The following is a 20,409-nucleotide window of genomic DNA, read 5'->3' on the forward strand; positions in this document are numbered from 1 at the left end:
ATGGCGGCCATGCTGGATATTCCTGAGGCAAGGACGGTGTCACTGTGGTACCAGCTGCCTGACCTCATTGCATCTTTTCAGCTGATTCAGTTTTTCCATAAACCATTCTCAGTCCCTGTCACTCGTGCTGCAATTCTGGCTGTTGTTTTGAAGTGTCGTCTGGTTGTGAAGGACGCCTCACAGATCGTGATGTGGTGCAACAAGGTCAGGCCACTGGTCTAGAACAAAGCAAGCCCAAATAGTGTAACCATCCTGACAGGAATGAAGTTTTTTCTAAAGAGACGATTGTGCCCCTCCCTTTAGATATCAAACTATTGAAATAATAGACCCCACAGAATCGGGATTTCTCTGGAAATCTTGTACTGAGAGAAGGTAAAGACTGGAAACTGGTGCCAGGTCAGAGGAGACTTGTCTCTCAGAGAGACACACAGTACCAACAGCTTATCAGACCACCTTGAAGGAGACACTGCTGCCTGGACGATGAAGAAGGGCAGGACCACAGACCAGGACAGCTCCGCTCTGCATTCCTCTTGCACTGTATTTAAATCTAAGCTTCATGCCAAGACCCAGAAAATACATTTGGCCAGAGGAGGGGCGTGTGGTCCATTGGGCCTCTTTGTTCCTCTTCCCACCATGGCCACATTGAAAATATATTTTTTTTTCCTGCTTTTCACTGTTACTCTGTCTCTTTAATTGGTCCATTGATGGCAGGTGGGTTTTTCAGAGCCAGGTGGAGTCTTAGGAAAGTTCTCACATAGGAAACCTTTGAGTGATGCTTTGAAAGTGAGTTCACCCGGGAAACAGGAGGAGAGCAGCAGAAGAAACAGCTAAAGCACAAGGATGGCAAAGCTCAGCCTCTGTGTATGGTCAGGGGATGGGGGAAGGTCAGACTAAGCATTTCAATCTCAGAGCTGGAGATGAACCTAGAAAATGGGGGAGGGGTGAAATAGGGCCAGCAAGCCTGAGGAACTGAGCTCAACCCTGAAGACCCAGGTGATGGAAGGAAAGAACTGATTCCAAGTTATTTGATCCCCATAGTGGAGCCTGTCATTCTCTCTCTCTCTCTCTCTCTCTCTCTCTCTCTCTCTCTCCCCTCTCTCTCCCTCCCTTCCTCTCTCCTGTAGTTGTTGGCCTTCCTGGTACTCAGATGGAAGGGTGTCCAGGAAACTCACAGCTCCGAACAGCGTCCCAAGGATATTCTGAGATGCCCAGGAACAACACAGCTCTAGGATGGGGCAGGGTCCCACGGGTACCTGAGGCACGGGAGGCCGGGAACCACTGAGGTCTGAGAGGTGGCCTCCTCACCAGAGACATTGCAGTTTCCAGGAGAGGGTTACCACAACCCCTGAAGAGCTGAGTTGCTTAGGAGCCTGAGCTTTGCTGCTTCTTTCTTCTCTTCTTCATTGCTTCTTCTAATAAGAAAGACACACCAGCCAGTAAATCTCTTAAAAGAAGATTTATTGTAGGGATGAGCACAGGAGTAGCTGCCTCTGCTCCAGGGAGAAGGCAGCAGGGAACTGGGCAGACACAGCCTTTATATAGGATCTCATAGGAGGAAGAAGCTTCTAAGGCAGGGATTTCCAGGGTAAGGATTGGTGGGATTTTATGTCCTGATCTTGGGGAGCTAAAGGATTGGTGAGCTTTTCTGTTCAGAGATTGGTCAGTTCTCTTGCTAGGGGGATTTTAATGGGAAGTTCAGGGATTGGTAGTTTTTCTGCTCAAGGATTGGTGGGGTTTTGTCCAGAATTTTCACCTCAAATTAGCATAATCTGAGATGAGTCCTACTGAGGGGTTGGAGACAACAGTTACAGAGGTGGGGGTGAGGAGGAGCTAGGCAGCTGCCCTGCCTCAGGCAGGGGTCTGGCCACTTTTCTGCCAAAAGGGGTTTGTATACAGAGTTTACAAAGAGTCCAAGGAAGGGAAGCCTTTCCCTGCAGCATGAATAGCCGACAGAGACTGAAGAGGAGCTTCTGCCGTCGTGAGTACATCTGTGAAGGCAGTGGGCTGAAACTGGAAAGGTTGTCGTCTTCGTGGACAGCTTCCGTGGCGGCAGTAAGCATTCCGAGGAAGGAAAGCAGTAGGCTCCCATCATAGCAGTAGGCTGAGGCAGGAAAAGTCACCATGGACAGCTCCTGCTGAGTTGCGGGCTGGAGCCACCGTTTTGTCCCCTCCTGTCTCCACAGCCCCAGGGCAGCGAGGAGGATCTGCCAGAGCGCCACGGAAAGCTTTAGAGGTCTGCTGCTCCAGGGCTGAACGCAGGTCCTGGAGGGTGGAGGGGTGGAAGACAGCGGGGTACCTCAGGCCCATCTAATCCTTTCCGCCTCGGGGGAGCAGCAGAAGCTGGCAGCCGTGGCTGGGGGGGGGGCGGTCCCAGCAGCTGCCGCAGCCGGGAACCAGTGGCTGCTGTGGCTGCTGTGGCTGCTGTGGCTGCTGTGGAGGGAGCTGATGAAGTGGGCCACTCCGACTCGTTGCTGCTGTGGTGGGGGTGGCAGCAACGGGCCACTGGCCGATGCAGTGGCTGCTTTGATTGATGCTGCCTTGATGGTGGGACCACACCTCCCTCCCTCCCTCTCTCCCTCCTTCTCTCACTCCCTCCCTCCTTCCCTCTCTTTTCTCCTCTCTATCTCTCCCTACCCCAAAAATGTAAAAATAAAAGGTTGTCTTAACGGAGCTGGAGATATGGCTCAGGGGTACTAGCTGTTCTTCCCGAGGACCCAGGTTTGATTGCCAGCACCCACATGGGGAGCTCACAGAATGCCTGCAATCACAGTGTCAGAGAGCAACGCCTTCTTCCGAACTCTGAAAGCACCAGGCACACATGTAGTGCACAGATAGACGTGCTGACAAACACATAAATTTTACTTAAGTGAAGAAAAAAAGTGGTTAAAAAATAAAACTAGAATTTACAGAGCAACCACTATGAGGCAGGGACCATATTAAGCAGCAAGGGGCTATCTCATTAAAGCCCGTCAGCCCACACACTCTTGTTTCTGTTTTATAGAGGAAAACGCTTAAGATCTTTGGGAGCAATCAAAAGACTTAAAATTTGGACTAAGGAGCATTGCATGTGAATTTTATAGGAATAACTCTCAAACCTAAAATTATGAATGTGGAGTAAAAACGTCCTTCTCCCCACCCATCTGGAGCTGAGAGAAAGCTCAGTTGGCATTCAGCACTGCCGCATACTGAGAATTGAGCCACAGAAAGGAAGGTGGGAGACTGATGACATGGGCAGCCTTAGATACAAGATTTGACACATCCTAGATGTTATAAAATCATAGAATAACATTCAGTTGTTGATACCATTAGCATTCAGTGAGTTTCAAAGCACAACACATAAGAAAAAAAAATCCATTAACAAACAAGGACGTTGCTAGTGAAAAGTTATCTCTGGCCGGGCAGGGGTGGCACACGCCTTTAGTCCCAACACTTAGGAGGCAGAGGCAGCTGGATCTCTAAATTCAAGGCCAGCCTGGTCTAAAGAGTGAGTTACAGGACATCAAGGGCCACATAGAGAAACCCTGTCTCAAAACAACAACAAAAATAAACAACAAAATAGTTATCTCTGGATTTCCTACTTAGGTACTGTAAATCCACTTAATTACACAAGCAGCTGGTCCCACTCACCTCCTTCCAGTTCCCCCTTTGCCACAGTCTTTCTCCCGTCCTGACTCTCTGAATCCTCCCTACTCTCCTTCCCCTAGACTCTGGCTAGTAATTCTAAGCAATTAATTTCCTTCCCCTGCCACTCCCCATTTTTGAGAGAAAGTCTCAGACTGTAGCACAGACTGTCCTGGAACTCACACCAATCCCCCTGTCTCTAGCTTCAGAGTGCTGGAATTACATACCACACCACACTTGATTTGTGCTTTACAAAACTTCTTTGATGAGTGAAAAATTATATATTAGATATAGTTATTGTTTATAAGGGGGAAGGGCTTTAAATGTATATTGTGTTTATGGTAGAAAGTATAAGAGAAAATGAGCAAATAACTCTACCCAACCCCCTTTCAAAGTAAGACAATTAGAGACATACCTTTATGTGTCATATTATAGTATGTGTCATATTATAGGTCAGAAATGTTTCATTCTCAATGAACTCACCTCCTAGCAACCTCAATTAAAAAAAAATCTTAATAGCTTCACTTTGCCTAAACCAAATCCTCAGAGAAAGTGGCCATGGTCCTATTCAAAGACAAGTGTGAGAGACAGTAAAACCATACTTTAGCATAAATGAACACGTAGATAGTAATACTGAAGAGAATGAAGAATTTGCCTCTGAAGAAAATGTCTCTAGTTTGGGAAGAAAATAAGGCAAGATGGGTCCAGCTAAAGGCCAAGAACATAAAGCATAGTGACAAGTGACGAAACTGGCTTGTCTGCTCTAAAATGGTCAGTGGATGAAGGTTCTTTGTTCGCAATTTGGTTGCTAGTCTCAGCTGTCCAATCCCTGGGAACATCCAGCTGGTCTCCTAACCTCACAAAACTGCGATGTCACTGTGTGACCACCAGGGGGCGAACAGAGACTGCACAGCCTCTTCCACACAGTTTCCAGGGAGCCAGTCGCTCAGAGCCCTGCTGGCTTTTGAAATAATCAGAGGCTTCTGGTCAAACCCCGTTTGGAGGTCATCACAACATGAGGAGCTGTATGAAAGGGCCGCAGCATTAGGAAGGCTGAGAATCACTGGCCTGCTAAGTCTAATCAGTGCCGTCTGCACGTGCATGCATGGACGGAGAGCCATCGATCCGAGCATGGGCAACCTGAAAGAGGCCTAGGATTCATCCTTTGTTTTATTAAGAAAACAATAAGCCTCCAAGGTTATGCTACCCCACTCCCAGCCTACACACACACACACACACACACACACACACACACACACACACACACTTAAGGTTCCGCTCATCCTGAAGCGTTCAAGATCATGGGAGAGACAGAGCGTGTTCAGCCGGAAGTGGGACATGCATGTCGTCATTTCCCTCCCCAGTGCTCAGGGACCACCATGGAAAGGGGGTGAGGTGGAAAGATTGTAGGAGCCTGAGGTTAGGGAGGGCCAGAGCCAAACGCTGTCTTCTGAACAGGACGGGCCCACTGCACTCGTGAACGTGGCCGCGTAGTTGCTTGCACAAGGTCGTCGGAGTCGAAGGCTTGGAGTGGGGAAAGAGTTCATGAGCCCAACTGAGGAGCTATAAACAGCTGATGGCATCAAGGGAGGGAGAGCCAGTGTTGTAAGGCTTCTGAGAGGTGACCCCTACTGTAGGGACGGCTCCATCCTCAGAGGCACATACTTAGACAGCACAAACTGGAACAGACGAATTTTTAAATCTAAAAAGAGAAAGTAAACTTGGGAGGGGAACAGAGGTAGGGCGGACCTGGGAGGAATTAAGAGGGGGAGTTGGGGTAAATATGATCAAAACACATTGTTAAATTATAAAAAAAAATTTTATTAAAATATTTCTTCAGAAAGAATGACGGTGAATAAAAGATGCCAGGGCTGGGGTAACGGCTCAATGGGAAAAGCATGTGCAGAGCAAGCGTGAGGACTATAGTTCAAATCCACATCAAAGCTGGCGGATGTGTAGCTCTCCCACAACACCACCGTAGGACGCAAAGACGGGGACTCCTGAGAGCAAGCTGGCTAGCCAGACGCTCAAGTTCCTTATATACAATGTATTTGCATAGAGCGGACACGCATCCTCCTGCCTGTGTGCTCTAACTCACCTCTAGACTACTTTCACCACAGCAATGTAAATACTGCGAAATAATTCTACACATTAGTGTCTAGGAATGGTGACAACAGAAAACCTGCACATGCTCATTAGAGTTCTTTTCCTGAGTACCTTACACATGAGTCGGTTGAACTTCAGATGCTAAAGCTGTAGCTATGAAGAGCTGACTATACTAGAGCGAGGGTTGTGTTTGTAGATATTTTCTAACTGGTCTTTAAATACTTATTACCAAAAGAGTGGCATAAGCTTACAATGAAATAAACTAAAGTAGAGATTGTAAAGACTGGGGCTGTGGCTCAGTAGAAGGCTTGCTGAGGGTGCATGAAGCCTGGGGTTCCATAATCAGCATTACATAATTTCAAAGGGTTGTTGGTTCACTCCTGTAATCCCAGCACTCAGGAAGTAGAATCAGGAAGGTTAGGAAGTCAAGACCATCCTCAGCTTCACAGGAGTTCAAGGCCAGCCTGGGCTATAAGGGAATCCTGCCTCAGAAGAACAAACAAATAATCAGAAGTTAAAATAATTTTTAAAAATAGAACAGGGATGATAAATACTTAAACACATTACTTCCTAATTTTGCATCAAAGCACTGGAAGTTATCAACATTTACCATAACTCTGTGGGAGAAATACTCGGTGATGGTACCTGTCCTGCTTCCTCTCTCGACTGCTCGTGTGAAGCCACACCAGGAACCTGAATTGCCCACGTGTGCACACGGAAGTCAGAGGCCGGCATTGAGTGCCATACTTTGTGAGCTAGCATCTCCTGCTGAAACTGGAGCTCACTCGAGGGCTAAGCAGGGCAGCCAGTGAGATCTAGGGACCCATCCCAGTCTGCCGCTCAGAGCTGGAGTCACACAGCCTGCTGCCATGCCTGGCTTGTTTGCTTGCTTGTTTGTTTTTTCAGGCTTTGCCTGGTTTTTATGTAGGTGCTGAGATCTGAACTCAGGTCCTCACATTTGCACAGGTAACCGACTCCTCCATCACCCTAGCCTCTCTGATTTTCTTTTAGAAGAGGAAGTTAAGTGATACAGAGACAACCATCTTCCATATTCTTCCTGCTGAAGTACCTGGATTTCACATTGGGAGGGACATCCCATGACTGACGGGGATAGCCATACTGGATTCAATTGTTTCTTTCTGTTGCTGACTTTGTAGTGAGTGCTGGGGTCAACCCCCAGGCTTTCAGGTGCTTGGAGAACACCCTAGCCCTGAACTCTTGTGTTTCTTATTGATTAAGGCTGAGGCCAAAGGGTGCTTCAAGCACTGGACAAAGAGTGAAGTCTGATGAAATCACTCATGTCCTCACTCGTGCCATATTTATTTGAATCCTTTGTGTAAAAGAGGTTTGGATAAGTGCCATGAGACAGAAATAGAAAGGCATCTCCATATCACATTACAGGGAAAATACACAAATATTTACACCCCTCACAAAGATGGGAAATTCACTAGAGTCCTCACTTAGATGTACCAGACCCGAGGTTTGAGCCACAGCGCTGCCAATTATATTTGGTGGGTGGGGAATCGGAAAAGGCATAGATAGGTAGGTAGGTAGGTAGGTAGGTAGGTAGGTAGGTAGATGGATGGATGGATGGATGGATGGATGGATAGATAGATAGATAGATAGATAGATAGATAGATAGATGGTAAAGAAGGGTGGGGATATAGCTCAGGGTACTATCTAGCACGCTGGCTGCTCTGTGTCCAGTTCCCAAAAGGCTTGAATCACTGTAATCCTTGCATTGAAAGTTTAAGATCATGATGAACTGGAGAGATGGCTTTGTGGGTAAGAGCACTTACTGTGCAAGCTTGAAGACATGAGTTCAAATCTCTGACACCTACATTAAAAGCTGGCTGTGGGGTCTAGAAAGATGGCTCAGTGGTTACAAACACTTTTGTTACTGCAAAAGACAAACATGGGTTGATTCCCAGCACCCACATGGTGGGCTCACAACTGTCTGTAACTCCAGTCCTGGGAGAGCCAGTGCCCCCTTCTGACCTCTGACAGCAGTGCATGCCTGATGCACAGACACACATCCAGGCAAAATACCTACACACATAAAATGAAGTTTGTTTCCTAAGTTTTAAAAAGCTGGGTGTGGTTGCACATACCCATAACCACTTGTGCTGTGGCAGGTGGGAGCAGAGCATATCTATATGATAAGGCAGTATACCTAGTGACGCCTCTGACTCAACAGCGATGTCTGGAGCCATGTGTGCCAGAATACCAGTTATATAAACACCACACATGCAAACACACAGCAACACACACACCCATGCATGAGCGCACACACAGGAGTACACACAAGTCTCCTAAAAGGAAAACAGAAGCTCAGGTCATAGCAAATTCCAGCATAAGGGTGCACACCTCTAATTCTAGAAGGCTGAAGGAGGGAGATCACTGAAGCTAGCTGGGACAAATTGGCAAAACAAGGGTGGGTATGAAACTCAGTCAGAAAGTGCTTGCTCAAGAGCCAAGATTTAAAAGCAGATGGAAAACATGTATACGAAGATACAGAGGTCAGAAAACGCGTGGGCACTCTGTGGAGGAGCATGATGGGTAAGCGTGTGGGGTGGGTGGCAGCAACAGGAATTGCGCCGTTGAACCCAACGCTGAACGTTTTACACCGTGAGCGACATGCCATGAGTGACGGGATGCCCACTGTGGGTTCAAGTAGGGAGGTGATAGCATCCAGTTCGTAATCAAGTGGTCAGCACAGTTCATACAGAAAAATGAGACAAAAACATCTCTGAGGGGCCCAGTCTAGAGACCAGAGGACAGCTGTGGGGCAGTCCGAGTAAGGACTGAAGATGGCCTGAGCTCTGGGGATAAGGATGGAGAGGAGAGCTGAGATGGGGGAGACCCTTCTGGGAAATAGAATGAGCAGGGCTCAGGAGGTGCCAGTGAGCTGACATCTAATACCTCTATCTACGTGAAGAGCACACAGTTTTCGAAAAAAGGAAGAGAGGGAAAAAAAAGTCTTCCCTTACTAAAACACTGTGCACTCTGGGCAAAGGGGCAACATTTCTTCAGAATTGGAGTGGAGACGTTAAGCCTGAAGGGTAGGCAGATTGTCACTGCTCTGTTCCCGAGAGCTCCTGGGAAGGCTGGTTCTTGGTATCTGGTTCCTCCCATTGCTCACTTGGGTGAGGAGTTGACTACATAAGAAACAAGGAACAGCCTCAACCCTGCCAGTCACTGTTTGAACCTGGAACTCAGATCCTCTACTGGAGTGGAGTGTGGCCCGCCATCTCTTCTCCTTTCTTACTCCTCTCCTGATCTGAGACTCTGGCAGCTGTACAAGGGAAACCAGGAAGTGAGGTCCCAAGCAAGGGTGGCTCTATTTACCCACTCTGCCCTTTCATTTCAGAGCCTGGGTGCTCTGGTGTGCACAGAGCTGGTTTTGGTCTTAGGGTCCTATTAGTTCAGGAGCTCATTCAGCATGAGGTCTGGAACAACAGCCTGGGCTGCTGGGCTGCTGGGTCAGCATGCTCACCCTGGTGAGAAGGGCAAGGCTCTGGCAACTGCTGTCACTGGTACATGCAGAGTGGTGGGGCCACGCCTGTGCTGCCAGAGGAATGACCGAGGGAAGGGGGCTGCTTGGTAAGTGGGGGGAGGGGGAGAGTTCGTCATAGGAAAGTCTCCCTGGGCAAGCTGTCAATCAGTGGAAGGCCCAGGAGACACGGACTGAGGCTGGGGGAAAGGAGGGAACTGGCATCTGGGTGGCATGTCTCTGAAGCTGCTGTGTTGACCTTTGAGGCCTCGTTTGATCCATGTGACAATTGTGGCAAGAGGACAAACACATGAAGAGACTAAATCTTCATGTTAATGCTTGGGAAAAAGACTCGAAGGTTATGCACCCCAGACTACAAACTTAGTTAAGACTGGCATTTTGAGCCTGGAGAGATGGCTCAGCGGTTGAGGGCACCGGCTGCTCTTGAAGGACCCAGGTTCAGTTCCCAGCACCCACTGTCACACACAGGTGTCAGCAACTCCAGTTCCAGTTGATCTGACATCCTCAGCCACCAGGCATGAGTGCAGTGACACACAGATGTGCAGGCAAAACACTCATACACACACAATAAAAACAAATACATCTTTTTGTATAGCGATCTTAGGCTGGGTTTAAAAACGTGTCACATAGATGAGTAAATGGGCTGAGGGTCGGTGGTAGGTGGGCATTGTTCACTGTACCCATTAATGGCCACAAGCCCTCTGCGTAAGAATTTTCCGAATTTCCTTCCATCATTTGTGAATTGGTTCTGACTTTGAAGTGTCAATTTCTTCCCCTCCCTTAGGAAAATAATTAAGTAGAGGCAGTATCAGTGGTTGATTCCAGGATGCTGAAAAAAAAAAAATCTATGGCTGCTCAGTTCCCTTACATAAAATGACATGGCATCTGCAAACAACCAACACATATCCTGTTTCCATATTTAAATCACCGCTAGATTACTTACAACCACTACAGTGCAAATGCTTTATAAATAATTGTTGTACCACCGTGTTTAGAAACAAGGACAACAAAAAGCCTGCATGTGTTCAGTCAAGTCACTTTTAATAACTTAGATCTTCGGTTGGTTCCGTCTGTGGCTATTAATTCACAGACAGGCAGACTATTCTTAGATCCAGCCAAAGAGAGCCAACAGTAAAATAGCTAGACACTTGACAAGCTGGTTATTAAACACAGTTGTTTAATAAAATTAAATTATATGAACTTATAATCACATAAATTATGTTTAAAATATAGGTTATAAGGGCTGGGGATGTGGCTTGGTTAATAGAGTGCCTGCCTAGCATGCATGATGCCCTAAAGTCCATCTTCAGTGCTACATAAATCAGGCATGGTGGCTGCAGAAGGAAGGGTAAGGATTAGAAGCTCAAGGTCATCCTCAGTTCTGCAAGGAGTTCAAGGCTGCCCTGAACTACAGGAGATAATCTCCACCAATGTTTTCTTGTTGTTTTTTTTTTCCCCTCAGAATAGGTCAGAATTGATCACCAAAATCCCAAATTTTGGGGTAACATTTGTCAGCCATTCACAAGTGTCTACACTGCTCAGGGAGGAAGATGAGAGGTGCCGTATTATCTGACCAGACTTGAAGTGACAGAATTTGAAGACATAAATGAGGATGCAGAATAGATTTTTATTTTCACAAAAATTCTTACTTTGAAGATAAGGTTCTCTCCAAAGAATTTCATCTGAATGAGAGCCATGAGCCATCTTCAAAGTCCACCAAAATCAAATGAAAGTCTGGAAAGCATTTGACAAAACACTCAAATCCAACACAGGATGAGGCCAGCAGGAAAAGGCAGCATAAGGACCCAGGGGGCTTCTCTATCTGGTTGACTGGCCGGTCTGCAGAGGTGCAGATGAACCAAGAGAGGCCATCAAAGGTGATGACTGGCCAGACCCCTTGGCTCCTGATATGGATGATGGGGGTGGTGATGATGAGAAAGAAGAAAGAGGACTGGAAAATAAGAATGGGATGAGGATAAAGGTGAAGAAGATGATAAAGTGAAAAAGCAGAGGAGGGTGAAGAACACTGGCAGATTCCAACCTTCTACCTTTTTTTTTTCTTTTCTAATTTTTTCCAGTCCCTGAGAGCAAGTTGCAATCATTTCTCTCCTCCCTATCAGTCTTGCACACAGTGACTCTGTTTTTGAGATCTCTTTCTTCTCAACGCCACAGTTCTCCACTTATTTGGGGGGACATACCTTGAGAAAAATACAATGGGAATGGAAGAAAACAAAACTGGAACCACGTCTCCCAAGCTGAGGGTTCCCTGACGAAGTCTCCACCGTGTAGTCCTCTCATGTCAACCCCCTCGTGGTGAGACCTTTTAGAAGCAAGCTAACAAAAATAAGCGGACTAGGTCAAGCATCTTTTTCTTGCCCCTGATCCCTGTGATCTACAGTGCAGTGCTAGTTTTACATGCTCAAACAATCTGTAGGCCTGGAGGACACCTTTTGGCCGTAAATAACACATGATTAGAGCAAGGAAGGCCTCTTAAACTCTGTCCATCTGGATCCGCATTCAACGGAAAAGTTCTTACTGTTACAGGCCATGTAGGTATATAAAATAGGTATGCAAATAAAAATTTTATTCATAATAAATCACAAATTCATATAAAACAACTGCCTGGCATACGGATACCTTTACCATTTGTTAGACACAAAAATACATTGGCATGCTAATGAGATGAATGTGTGCTTATTTGTTCTTAGATAAACAATTAGCTCTTATCTGAATATTTGATCTTATACAGTACAAAGCATTTTCCAAGTTTTCTAGAATTGATCAGTTAATGCTGGAATCATTAATGCTGGAAATGCTGCTTTGAATAAATAAGTAGTACAAAACACAGAGGTTTGCTCAGGGTTTTCTAGCAATTATTGGAAACTCTCTCCTAATCCCAACCCCAAATTCATTGAACAAGTTTTTTTTTTTTTTAATGAAACCTAAGTTAGCAAGTATGCTTAAAAACAGTAATTTTCAAATTAAATGTCATTAAACCCAACATTCAGGAGGCAGAGACAAGCACGTCTCTAAGTTCATGTCAGCCTGTCTCCAAGATGAGTTCTGGATCTAAAGTCCTTGAGAAAGTGAGGAGGATTACAAGTTCAAGGCCTGTCTGGGCTGCACAGTGATTTCAAGGTCAGCCTAAACCAGCTGGTGAGACTCTCCAAATAATGAAGCTGGTTCCTAATGCACCATTTGAAGTAACGAGACGTTACCCAACAAACTTCCATTTGGCTGCTACTGTGGGTGATGCTACACACTGAGATCTAGGGAAGAATGAGTCAAATACTGGTTTGTGTCCTAAAGGAACTCGCCGTAAAGAAGGTGGCAAGACCCCTGTGGGTGACAGTGTGGTGGGCCATATAATGGTGGAAACAGACAAATGCAGGAGAAAGAAGCTAACTCAAAGACCATCAAAAGTGCCTGAAAGAGGACCCAAACGCTAAGCACCGATGTCACTTTTGCTCTCCACTGTGTCCCCAGCACCTTGTATGTTGCCTGCACAGAGCAGGCATTCAAGAAATGTTGCATGAAAGAAGGGGGTATGACTTTAAATTTGATAAATATGTAATTGTTTGTTTTTTGAGACTCGTCTCTCTCTTATTTAGCACTGGCTGTCCAGGAATTCACTCTGTAGACCAGCCTGGCCTCAAACTCTCAGAAATCCCATCTGCCTCCCACGTGCTGGGATTAAGCGTGTGAACACTATTGCTTGGCTAAATGTGCAGTCTTACTAGTCAAACAGAGTGAGTTCATGAATGTCATCCAAGCAGAGAAAACAATGTGAGTACTGGCTGGCTTTTGCGAATCTGACATGAACTAGAGTCATCCTCGAAGAGGGAACCTCAGCTGAGGAACTGCGTCCATTAGCTTGGCCTGTAGGCAGACTGGTAGGGACATTTTCTTGATCAGTGTTTGATACGGGAGGGCACACATTGGGCCGTGCACTCCCAGAGAGATTGTTCTGGGGTGTATGAGGAAGCAGGTGAGCAAGCCTCAGGGGAATGAGCCAGTAAGCAGTGTCCCTCCATTGCTGTGCTTCAGTTCCTGCTTCCAGGTTTCTGCCTAGAGTCTTGCCTGGACTTCCCTTGATGACCGTGAAGGGCTAATAAACTTTTTCCTCCCCGTGTTGCTTTTGGTCATGGTGATTATCATAGCAGCAGGAAGCAAAGCAGAGCAGAAATTAGTGCTGTGCTGTACAAGCGCCTATTGCACATTACCTCTGAGCCAAACTACCGCCATCTTCAGTGGCCTCATAGAAAGAGGGGTCAGAGCTGGACATAGTGATTGCACACCTTTAATCTCAGCACTCAGGAGGTAGGGACAGGCAGATCTCTGGAAGTCCACCTGGCCTACATAGTGAGTTTTGAGATACCCAGGGCTATGCAGAGAGACCCTGCCTTAAAAACTCAACCAACCAAACAACAACAAACAAGCAAAAAACCACAGGAAGGGGCAGGGAGAGGCATGGGTCCCACGCCTGAGTATCCAGTCACACCTCCCAACCAGTTGAATGTAAGTCTGCTCTAACGCATGTTCTTTTGGAAGAGGCAAGAGACTCTGTGGAAAGATAAGGAAGGGGCACCATTTAAGAAGCAATGAAGAAGCCATTATCCATGCTGGGTGTAGACTTTCCAGTGTGGCTACTTGAAGGTCACCTATGCTCTTGCCCATAACTGCACATCATTGTTCTGCAAATAAGGCTAATAAATGTATTGGTTCCCTTGGGTGAACTTTGGTGAAATCAAAGTTGGTCCCTTTGGTTGGTCCCTGGGACCTTAGGAGGGGGCATTTCAGTAACACTGGTAGGGAATTTCAGCAACACTTGGCTTAGCTGGCAGGATATAAGAAATCAAGGGTGAGTTGGGGAAGAGTTTGTTTCTGGGCCAGGCAGCTGAAGTTCCACCGTCTGAGAGTGGTTGCAGAGGGAGTTTTGCCATGGTGGTCTTTGAGGGGGCAGTGACAATGCTTACAGATGGGAGGCCAGAGAGTAAAGAAAACCCAAATATAATCTTATTAAAAAGCCTTCCTGGAACCCCAAAATCTGGAATCCATGGGAGGAGTTAAGTAGCAAAAAGGAAGAGAGTAATGCCCCTTGAGTCTGACCTTTGATACAGAAAGAGAACATCCATGGTCCAGAATGCAATCTGAGGTCATAATACTAGTCCAGTGGAAGAGACCATGGTAATAGAAAAAAAAAAAAAGAATACTCAGCGCTATAGTTTAAAGAAAGAAGCAATGAAAGGCTCCTGTAGTGGAAGTTTTGGTTTCTTTAGAAACTCAGTTATATTATATAAACATGTTTTTGTTTTAATCCCAAATCTGGGATTTTAGTTTGGGCTTTAGTTTGTCCACAACTGATAACTGCCTCCTGCAAGGCATGATCTTTGACAGCTGATAATGGCCTGCCATTGCAGCACAGAGAGGGGTGTGGTCTAGGGTGAGGGATATAAACATGAGAGCCCGGAAAGAGAAGGGGTGGTGTGTGGAAGTTTGGAGAGATCAGAGACAGCTTAGAGAAAGGGAGAGAGATGCTTTGTGTGCAGCAGCTTGGAGGAGGCTGCTGGCTGTGTTTGCTGCTGACAGAGATGAGCATAGCCCCAGAAGAACCCACTGACCCTAAATATCTGGGAGAAGAAAAGGAGTCTATGCCCTTTCACCCACTAACCTGCTCTTTCCTACCTAGGATGGGGGGTTGGAATGGTGAGGCTTTAAGGAACTCCAGATAATACAGAGTTTAGCAACAAACCCTGCAGATGCCCACAGCCTGGCTGGTGAGACTGTGGGGTGTGTGGGGCGTGGAGACAGGCATGCATCTCTCCTTGAGACTCAGGGTGGGGACACGGAGCATCAGTCCCTGAGGGAGTGGCCCATTCAAGCCACTGGGGATATTTGGTCATCATCAAAGGAAGTCACCATGGATGTCAGGTGCGGGAGAATCATAGAGGAGGGGCAGGCACAACGGAGGAAGCCAGGTATGAGGAAATCAATGGATGATGCCGAGCTCACTGGGACTTTGTTCACCAAAGTTTTAAGGTAGATCTGGGTACCGTGAGTGCCTCAAGCCTGGGGTGGAGCATCAGTGGGTTTGTGGAGCCCTTTGGTGGGGCAGGATCTTCATGAAATAGTAAAACCGTTGATGGATCTACATGGCATTGGCCAACATGTAAATGGTGTCTTTAAGGTGGTGGAACAACCTAGATGTCAGAAGAAAAAGGTAGAGGCAGAGGAAAAGGTCTGTCTGGGTTACCTGGAGGCAAATGTGGTGAGATTAAATGAAGCCTGAGCTCCTAAGGAAGAAGCTGACAGCCACATTCTGCGCTATGAGCTTCTGGAAGGCATTGGCGCCCGAGGATCAGTTCACAGAAGGCATCCATGATAAAGAGTTACAGATGAGCATGTCCCTGGATGGGCCATCATCCCTGTAGACCAAGCGGGGTATCTTTCTCTCCTGCAGAAAGATATACTACAGGTGGAGATAGTTTGCCCAGTCAGGGCCATCCCTGCGGTGGATGGAAAAACAAAGCTAGAGTTACAGCCACAGCCCCCACCCAGAGCCTCTCTTACCCATGGAAGCCACCAAGTCCCAGGAACAGCAGGGGAGAGCAAAACCTGTGCCCAGGGAAGTCATGGACTCCAGCAGAGAAGCAGCTGCTAGTGCTTGGTGGAGGAGGCAAAAGCCAAGATGCTCCCCCACATTAGTGTTTACAAAGTTATTACTGCCATCTGCCTGGACATTTTCCTATTTCTCTTTTTCTTTTTGTCCTTTTCTTCACTTGTGTTTTGTAGTAGACTCACCACCCATCAGACTCACCAACAGCCGTATTCCATGGAGATGGAGGAATGATGATAGAGTGCCTTGGTTGCTTTTCTATTGCTATGACAAAACACTAGGACCATGGTAACCTATTTAAAAAGCATTTAATTGGGCTTACGGTTTCAAGAGGGTTAGAGTGTGATGGTGGAGGAAAGGCGTGGTGGCAGGCAGCTGGGATAATAGCTGAGAGATCAGCATCTTGATCCACAAGCGGAAGGCAGAGAAGGAACCCAGGCAATGGTTCAGATCTTTTGAAACCCCCAAGCTTGCTCCCAGTGACACACTCCCCAAAGGCCACACCTTCTAATCCTTCCCAAATAGTTCCACCAACTGGGGCTTGAGTAGTCAAACATTTGAGCCTATGGGGGACATTCTCATTCAAACCACCATAGAGGAAATGAGGGCTTGGTACCTCACTAGAGTTAGAAACTGGTCAGAAATTTATGTCACCCTCTTCCAGGCTCAGGGACCCTTCTGGAAGAAGATGGCAGGGGAAAACACATAAGGGGTAAAGGAGGAGAGCAGATTTGAGGTGCTTCAGGACTATCCTCTGAGCCAAACCACCACCATCTCCAGGCGTTCTGCCAAAAACATTGTGGGTGAACTTCATAGGAATGGGCAGGGTCAGAGGAACGTCATCAGAGTACCCGCCCACCTCTCCTAACCAGTTTTATGCAAGTCTGCCCTAATTCCACGTGGTCTTTTGAGGAAAGCTAGAGGCTACAGCTAGGGGAAGGATGAGGAGGGGGTCTCCAGTTATGCAGCCATGGGGAAGCCATCATTCCTGCTGGGTACTTACTTTTGTGACTACTTTATGGTCGTCTGTGTTCTGCCCATAACACCCTACCATTGGTGAACTTTGGTGCAGTCATACCTTGGTTTGTCATTGGGACCCTGGGGAGAGGAATGAGACAGTCTCTATTCCTGGGAAGGAATTTTACACAGAGTATTGCTGTGATGGAACTGACCATGTTGTTTGGGGGAGGACTGTGGAAGGATCTTGGGGCTTTGGGCTGAAAAAATAATTGAGTGCTCACAGCTTAATGACCTTAATGTGGGAACTCGAGAGAAACACAGAAAAATGGAGGCCTGGCTTGTGAGGTTTCTGAAGGCACAAAAAAGTGACATGAAGTTTCCTAAATGTCTATGGTTCCCACTCCTATCACAACATTTTGTTGTCCCCAAGCACCCACCTATGGCCCTAGGGGGTGTACCCCATGATCAGCTGACTGAAGAAGAAAGGACTAAGATCTGGTTTATTGATGGTTCTTTCTTTCTTCCCAGTCAGGGTTACTGTGTAACCCTGGTAGAACTCACTGTATGGACCAGGAACGCTGGCTGGAACTCACTATATACACCAGGTTGGCCTTGACATCACAGAGAAATCCGCCTGCCTCTGCCACTGAAGTGCTGGGATCAAAGGCGTGTACCACACACTCAGTTACTGGTGGTTCTGCATGCCGCGCAGGTGTCACTCAGAAGGGGCGGCTGTCAAATCGCAGATCCTTTCCAGAACAGTGAAAAGTCTCCATGATGGCAGAACTCGGCAGGGAACAAACATATCTGCGTGCCGGCTTGGAAAGAGAAATGGACATGTATATGATTTTTTTGCTGACCCCTGGGCTGTAGCCAATGGCTTGGCTAGATGGTCAGGGACTTAGAAGGACTATGTTTGGGAAGTTGGTGAGAAAGACATTTAGGGAAAGAGCACATGGATTGATCTCTCCTGATGGTAGAAGAATGTGAAGATGATTATGTCCCATGTAAATGCTTTTCAAAATAAACTTCAGAAGAGGAAGAGGTTAATAGTCAAGTGGGTAGGATGACTCGCCATGTGGACACTGTCTCCTTACAGTTTCTTTTCCTAGCCCTTCCTATCAGTGCCCAGTGGGTGCGTGAACAGATAGCCATGCTGGCAGAGATGGCCTCATGCCTGGGCTCAACAGCTTGGATGTTCACTTGCTAAGGCTGACTTGACTATGGCTGCTTCTGAATACCAAATTAGCCAGCAGTAGAAACCAGTCAGAGCCCTGACATGGTACCATTCTCTGGGGCGATCGGCCAGTAACCTGGTGGCAGGTTGGCTACAGTGGACCACTCCCATTTTGGAAGGGATAGTACTTTGACCTTACTGGAACAGATAACTTATTCTGGTTACGGGTTTTTCTTGCCTGTATGTAATGAAAGTATGATCTCCCTTCTCCAGGTTTGCACCCACTGAAGAGCTTGCTATGAGCAGGGAAGTACAGAGTGAATAGCAGCAGGCATGTTTATAAATACCTGCTAAGGCCACGTGACCAGCTACAGCCGTGAGAATTGTAATTGACAGGAATGTTGTTGTCCTGTCTGTTAAGAATTATTTGTAAACACATTAAGTTGATTATTGTGTTTTTTCTTTCTTCTGCTTCTTTAACATGTAACACAACATCATTTTAGACACTGTTAGTGATTAAGTGTTGTAAGTCTACATTATCATGTTAAAGTCATGGAACATTATAGAATAGAATATTCCTCGAAGGATTTTGCCCTTTGGAGCCCAAAAGATTCTTTGGTCTTTGGAGCTGCAAGATTTCTTTTTTTTTTTCTCTCTCTCTCTCTCAGATTTGAAGATGTTTTGCTGTGATTGTTCATTTGCTTTGACCTTTTTTTTTTCTTCTCTCCTTTGGAATGAGGATCTCTCATTGGTACCACAATATGTTGGAGGTACGTTATTTGTTTTTGCTGTTCATTGGAGCTCACAGTTACGCTATTGGAGACTGTTAAAGCATTGGGAATTTTGAGGACTGGGGGACCTTTTAAGGCAGACTTAGGTCACTGAGGTCAAACCCAAGGCTTTACACACACTTGGCAAGAACTCCAGCACTGAACACTTGTGTTTCTTAGTGTTTAAGGCTGAGGCCAACGGGTGCTTCATACATCCAGGTGAGGGGGAAATGTCTTTTGAAATCATGCATGTTCTTGCTCATACACTCAGCCATGTTTATTCAGTGTCATTGTGTGTTAAATGTTTGCATAATACCCAAAACAGATATAGCATTGAAAAGGGCATTTTTCTCGCAGTACAGAGTGAAAATGCAAATAAATATTTACACTCCTCACAAAGATGGGGAATTCACTAGAGCCCTTGCCTAGCATGTAGAAGGTCCTAGGTTTGATCCCCAACTCGGCAAAAAGAAAGAAGGAAGGAAGGAAGGAAGGAAGGAAGGAAGGAAGGAAGGAAGGAAAAGAGAAAAAGAAATCTTTCTCTGGGAAACTCAATCAAGTCCCAGAGGTAGTAGAGCTAAGTGAGAGCAGTGACCTAGCGTGCAGGACGCCCTGTCCAGGCCCTCCAGATGAGCGTGGTAGTGCAGCCTATAACCACAGCGCTTAGAGGAAGAAGCAAGAAGATGGAGAGTTAAAGTCATGGGGAGCTAAAGGCATGACTTAGTGGGTAAGAGCACTTGTTGGGCAAATATGAAAACCTGAGTTCAAATCCCCTACATTTGCATAAAAAAGCTGTGTGTGGCTGTTCAACCCTGTTGTGGGAGGCGATAGAAGGATCCCTGGGGCTGGCTGGCTGGCTAGCTGGCTACTGGCACTGGCGCCCGGTTCATTCCCGGTAGATACCGGCTCACATAAGGGGAGACACAATCTAAGAAGACAACCACTGCCCTCGTCTGGCCAGAGCATGCAAGTGCAAGGGCGAGAGGCCAACACACAGGGGCGTATATCGGACACAAGTGTGAGCACACAGAAGACACACTGCAAAAACAAACACGCAGCCCAGGGTCGCAAGTTCCAGCACAACGGTACAGACCTACTTTCCTAGTCACCAGGGGGATGAGGCAGGAGGATCACTGAAGCCAGTTGGTGGTGAAAATTAGCAAGACTGGAAACTGATCTTGAAGTCCTGAAGCTGATGTTGAAAGCTTTACGCCTTAATCCTGCGAGTGCCTGGAATGGGCTCAGGGAAGGAGGTGATGGCATCCCGGTTCTTAGTCGCAACGATCCGCACAACTCTTGTGGGAAAATGCGAGGGAAATCCATCAGAGGGGCCCAGGCTAGGGCAAGGAGACCTGAGGACAGGCTGTGGGGAAGTCCGTGTAAGGCCGGAGATGGCCTGGGCTCTGGGGATAAGGATGGAGAGGAGAGCTGAGATGCTGGAGACCCTCTGTGAAGCGGCATGAACCCACTCAGCCCGCCTCTTGCAACCTAAAGCGGTCAGAGCACAGGCTAGCAGAGACAGGACACTCCGTTCCTTCAGGAGCTCATTCCGCATGAGGTCTGGAACAGCCTGGGCTGCTGCGGTTCTGGCAACTGCTGTCCTGTACACGCAGAGTGGTGGGCCTCGCCTGCACAGGCAGAGTTG

At 46.9% G+C, this 20,409-nt stretch overlaps 1 pseudogene; it reads left to right on the plus strand.

The window, feature by feature from the left end:
- Positions 1-11,243, plus strand: LOC110562271 (uncharacterized; annotated as a pseudogene).
- The last annotated feature ends 9,166 nt before the right edge of the window (positions 11,244-20,409 follow it).

This window comes from Meriones unguiculatus, chromosome 14 (genome assembly GCF_030254825.1).
Source record: "Meriones unguiculatus strain TT.TT164.6M chromosome 14, Bangor_MerUng_6.1, whole genome shotgun sequence".
NCBI lineage: Eukaryota > Metazoa > Chordata > Mammalia > Rodentia > Muridae > Meriones > Meriones unguiculatus.